Raw genomic sequence first — 5,397 nt, 5'->3', positions numbered from 1 at the left:
TCCCTCCATCTCTCCCTCCCCCCTCATTCCTATCCTTTCCCCCCCCTTCCTCTCCCTCTCCCTCCCCCTCCCTCCCTTTCTCCCCCACCCTCCCCCTCCCTGCCTCTCTCCCCCATCCTCCTCTCCCCCTCCCCCACCCTCCCTCTCCCCCTCCCCCTTCCCCCTCTCTCCCTCCCTCCCTCCCTCCCCCTCACTCCCTCCATCCCTTCCTTCCATATTTGTTGAGCACCTGCCTCAGCCCACAAAGGTACAGAGAGACAAAGCAGCTTATCTTGAAGCCCTCACAGACCAATGCCAGCAGTGGACACCAAGCCCTAGACAGCAAAGCCCGGGACCTTGGGAAGCACAGAGCCACGGGGACCAGGCCAGGGCTCCTTTAGCCGGGGCTGCTGAGCAAGGCTCCACAAAGGAGGCCAAGTTCGGGTCAGGTCCTGGGGGCTGAGCCGCCAGCCACCTGCCGGAGAAGGGGACGAGCAGGCAGGCCGGGAAGAGGGGGTGTTTAGAGGTCTCCGAGCCCCCTCACCTGGCTGGGGGCAGAGGTGTGGAGTTACAGAAAACACTCACCGCGGAGACCATTCCTGTGCCCGCCAAGCCCATCGGGCAGGCTGCAGCTGGCTCCTGGCTCTGACTCAGCAGTGCGCTGGGAGAGGGGGAGGGTCCCGTTGGCCACAGTCGCACTGTGCCTTCCGGCCCTGTCGCCCCACTTCCAAGACCCCGCTGGCTGGAACACTGAGAAGCCAGGCTCTCGGAGCACGGCCCCAGTGGCTCATCAGTGTGTTCCAGGAACCACGGACTCACATCCGGCCTGCAGAGTCAGCATCGCTGAGGTTGGTACCGAGGGAGACGCCCAACTCCTCTTCCCAAGTCTGCTGCTGTTCCTCCACGTGACAGCGGGGTGGACAGTGCTCAGGCCCCCACAGCCACCTTGCCAGCAGCCCAAGGCACCTTCCCACAGCGACAGCCACAGCGGCTAGTTCACATTTCCAAGAAACTCCAACATGCGGATCTGCTCACCAGACAGTGACATTAGAGTGTTAGAACTGGCACTGGAGGGCCGGCACTGTGACACAGCGGGTTTAACGCCCCGGCCTGAAGCATCGGCATCCCAAATGGGCACCGGTTCTAGTCCTGGCTGCTCCTCTTCTGATCTAGCTCTTTGCTATGGCCTGGGAAAGCAGTAGAAGATGGCCCAAGGCCTTAGGCCCCTGCGCCCATGTGGGAGACCTGGAAGAAGCTCCTGGCTCCTGGCTTCGGATCGGTGCAGCTCCAGCCGTTGTGGCCAACTGGGGAGTGAACCAGCAAATGGAAGACCTCTCTCTCTCTCTCTCTCTCTCTGCCTCTCTTCTCTCTGTGTAACTCTCTGACTTTCAAATGAATAAATAAAATTAAAAAAAAAAAGAAAAGAAATAAAAGAACTGTGGACGTAGACATATTCTAACTTCAACCCGTCTTACTCTACAGATACAGAAACAAAAGAGGAGGCTCAGAAAGGTCAGCCGAGTCGCCCAGGGCCACACAACAAGAAAAGAGCCAAAGCCAGAAGTCGGGACTTAGCCTAAGAATTAGCTAACAGGGTGCGTCATGGCACAGTGGGTGAGCTGCCATCTGCAGCACCGGCATCCAATACAGACGCCGGTTCAGGTCCCAGCTTCTCCACTTCCAATCCGGTTATCTGCTAATGGCCTGGGAAAAGCAGCAGAAGATGGCCCAAGTATACGGGCCCCTGCACGCAGGTGGGAGACCCGGATGACGCTCCTGGTCCTGGCTTTGGCTTGGCTCAGCTTTGTGGCCATGGGGAGTGAATCAGTGGATGGAAGGTCTCTTTACATCTTTCCGTCTATCTCGTTAACGCTTTCAAATAAATAAATCTTAAAAAAAAAAAAAAAAAGAATTACCCAGCCATCAGAGTGCTTGAGGAAAGAAACTCTAGCAGCACCGCGATGTTCTAACTGAGCTCCTGGCAAGCGGCTGCTGCTAATATAAGCAGTGAGGCAAATTACGGGGCCCCAGAAAGGGGACCCCAAGGTCTGCTTGGGGTCTCCTGCTACCCACAAAATGGAGTGAAGTGTGACCAGCGGCAGGTCAAGTGAACCACATCGATCATAAAGGCCAGCGCACCCTCTGCCAGGCGGCCTGTCCCCTTTGATGCCGCTAGGTGGACAGCTCCAGGGACTCAGCCTTTGCAGCGCCTCTGTCCTCGCCTGGGCAGGTGAGCAAGCTCAGGGCTGTGGCCAGCCCCGCCCTCTTCTTGCCTGTTTGAGGACATGATTGGACACACAACCAAGGGCCCCAGCTCCTCTGACCTATCAGAGACGAGGAGGGGCCAGGCTGCCTTTACTGGCTGGCCACTCTCAGAACTCGGAGCAGTGACTTTTAGTTCAGCCAGCACTGGGTCATCAGCCTGTGTCTGCGCGGGAAGCAGCGGAGAATAAGGAAGGAAAGTGGTGCCCACACACACGCTCGGGCAGTGCGCACCTGCTCCGAGCAACAGGACTGCCTGTTCTGAGCAAAGGAGGGACCCCCAACTCTCTCTCTCTCTCTCTCTCTCTCCCCACCCATGTCTTTCAAATAAAGAGAAAAACTTTATAATGCTAGAAACAAAAGAGGAGGGGCCAGCATTGTGGTGTAGCGGGTTAAGCCACCCCCATGACACTGGCATCCCGTATGGGTACTGCTCCACTTCCTACCAAGCTCCCTGCTAACGCACCTGTGAAAGCAGAGAAAATAGCCCATGTACTTGGGCTCCTGCACCCACGTGGAAGACTCAGATGAAGCTCCTGGCTCCTGACCTCAGCCCGGCCCAGCCCTGGCTGTTGCAGCCACGTGGAGAGTGAACCTAGCAACCGCCGGCAGTTGAGAGCGGACTAATGCCCTTTGTCCCGCCTCCATTGGGCTGGGCGAGGCCTGGAGGGAGGCGCATTGGCCCAGTCGCCTCCACGGGAACTATGGACAGCCAATAAAAGAGGCGCAAACACGTTTTCCCCGGAAGGAAGAGTATTTCAAGTGGAATATGCCATTGAGGACGTCAAGCTCAGTTCTACAGCTCTTGGTACCCAGACAGCAGAGGGTGTCTGCCTCGCCGTGGAGAAGAGAATTACCTCTTCACTCATGGAGCCCAGCAGCTTTGAGAAAATCGTAGAGACTGACGCTCACATAGGTTGTGCCAAGAGTGGGCTAATTGCTGATGCTAAGGCTTTAATTGATAGAGCAGAGTGGAGACACAGAACCATTGGTTCACCTACAATGAGACAATGACAGTGGAGGGTGGGACCCAGGCTGTATCCAATGTGGCTCTACAGTGTGGGTAAGAAGAGGCAGGTCCAGGTGCCCGGTCTCGTCCCGTTGGAGCAGCACTGTTATTTGGGGGAGTGATGAAAAAGGACCCCAGCTGTTTCCTATGGAACCATCTGGAACCTTTGTACAGTGCATTGCTCCAGCAACTGGCCCTGCCTCAGACGGTGCCCAGAGCTCCTAGCGGGAAGTTTACCGCAAGTCGATGACACTGAAAGAAGCAGTGCGTCTTCACTTGTCATCCTCAAACAAGCCATGGAGCAGAGGCTGAGTGCAACCACGGCGCAGCCGGCCACGGTGCAGCCTGCCACGGTGCAGCCTGCCACGGTGCAGCCAGCCACAGTACAGCCAGCCATGGTACAGCCAGCCACGGTGCAGCCGGCCACAGTACAGCCGGCCACGGTGCAGCCGGCCACGGTACAGCCGGCCACGGTGCAGCCGGCCATGGTGCAGCCCGCCAGGATTTCCCCATGTTCACAGAAAAGAACTTGAAGAGCTCATCAAGGACAACCAAGGAAGAGTGAGCCTCACAGCTTTTCTGGGACAATTTCTGTTCTCCCGCTTCCCTCAACTTATTTCCAGCTTCTGTTCCTTGGGAAGTCTCCAGTCTATATGTGCATTTTTAATGATTGTGAAATACAGAAAATTTTAAGATTAAAGAGGAGTGGGCACATGGATCCACATGGGAAGGTAGCGATGTGACAATGAAGTCAGAGCCCAGCGACACCACCCCAAGCAGAGCCTGCCCAGGGTCACCAGCAACGGCCAGCAGTAGGAGGGGCCACCAGCAGCTCCTGTCTTGCTGCCCGCGGTAGGAACCAGCCCTGCTGGCACCCTGAGTTCAAGCCCCTTGAGCTGGAAGAGGGTACACACCTGCTGTTTAAGTCCCCTCCCCAATTTGTGGCAAGTTATTATAGAAACTAAAACAATAGGGGAGAGGGCTGAGTACCCCATCCCGGAATGTGGCCTTTGAGCAGTGGGGACAAGGTGGAGTTTTAGACTGGAGTGTGGCTTCCTCGTCCTCACTCTTCACGCTCCACTGGGAAAGCTGTTCTGGGGGAAGTGCACTCGAAATGCAAGCCAGTGGGCGCTGCCCGTCCGCCTGCAGTAACCTGCGCTCCGACAGAGGAAACCTGCGTGGGCCACGCACTCGTGTGTGTGCCAGGCGACGTGACGAGCACCTCCACGTCTCGTATCTCACGTAACTCTCACCGCTGCCCTGTGACGTAGGAATTGTTGTGCCCATCTTGCAGCTTGGGAAACTGAGGCTCGGCGCACAGCTAATAAGGAATTCTAAATGTGGGCCACCCAGCCCCAAAGCCCACGCCGTTTCCAACGAGTCATTTTGTCCTTAGGAGAAGCGTGCATTTTGAGTTAGGAGAAGGCGGGGAGTTCAGAGAGGCACTGCTCAGGTGCAGGTGTGGAGCGGGAGGGCTTAGCCCCGCTCACAGAGACCCTCGTGATCTCAAGCAGCAGCTGCTGGGGCTTGGCGGGGCTACCTGGGGGAACGGAGCCTGGGACACAGCCGCCTGGAGGAGTAGTGACAAGGACGGGCTTCCTCAGACAAGGACGACACCGGGAACGCAGCCCCGGAGCTGGCCTTGTGGCGGGGAGGGGTGCCCAGAAATGACGCCCATTCTCCCTGCATCGCTGGTTCACTCCCCAGATGTCCACCACAGCCAGGGCAGAGCCCTGAATCCAGGGGCCAGGACCCCATTCCGGGTCTCCCACAGGGATGGGAGTACTCGAGCCATCAGCTGCTGCCTCCCAGGGTGTGTGCCACAGGAAGTTAATAGAAGCCTCGAACTCGGGCTCTCAGATATGGGATGAAGACGTCCCACCAAGACGACACCTGCCCTACACCTCTTTATTTACTTATTTGGGAGGGGGTCCCTCATCTTCCGGTTCACTCCCCAAATGCCAGCAGTAGCCAAGGCTGGACTGGAACCAGAGCCAGGCGCCAGGAGCCAGGAGTCAGGTGGGAAACTCAATCCAGGTTTCCCACATGAGTGGCAGGGACCCAATCACCTGCACCCTCGCTGCTGCCTCCCAGCAGGAAGCCGGATCAGGAAGGGAGACAAACCCAGGCTCTCCCGTCTTAGCCAG

The 5,397-nt window shown here is 57.4% G+C and overlaps 1 pseudogene; it reads left to right on the top strand.

Moving 5' to 3' along the window:
* LOC100354390 (proteasome subunit alpha type-5 pseudogene) overlaps positions 1 to 3,783 on the top strand; it is a 22,279-nt pseudogene extending 18,496 nt beyond the window's left edge.
* Positions 3,784 to 5,397: the final 1,614 nt, after the last annotated feature.

Source organism: Oryctolagus cuniculus, chromosome 15 (assembly GCF_051225735.1).
Source record: "Oryctolagus cuniculus isolate XC-2025 breed Fujian yellow rabbit chromosome 15, ASM5122573v1, whole genome shotgun sequence".
Taxonomy (NCBI): Eukaryota; Metazoa; Chordata; class Mammalia; order Lagomorpha; family Leporidae; genus Oryctolagus; species Oryctolagus cuniculus.
Note: the sequence above shows the minus strand (reverse complement) of the source record. Positions and strands in the feature narration are given on the sequence as shown.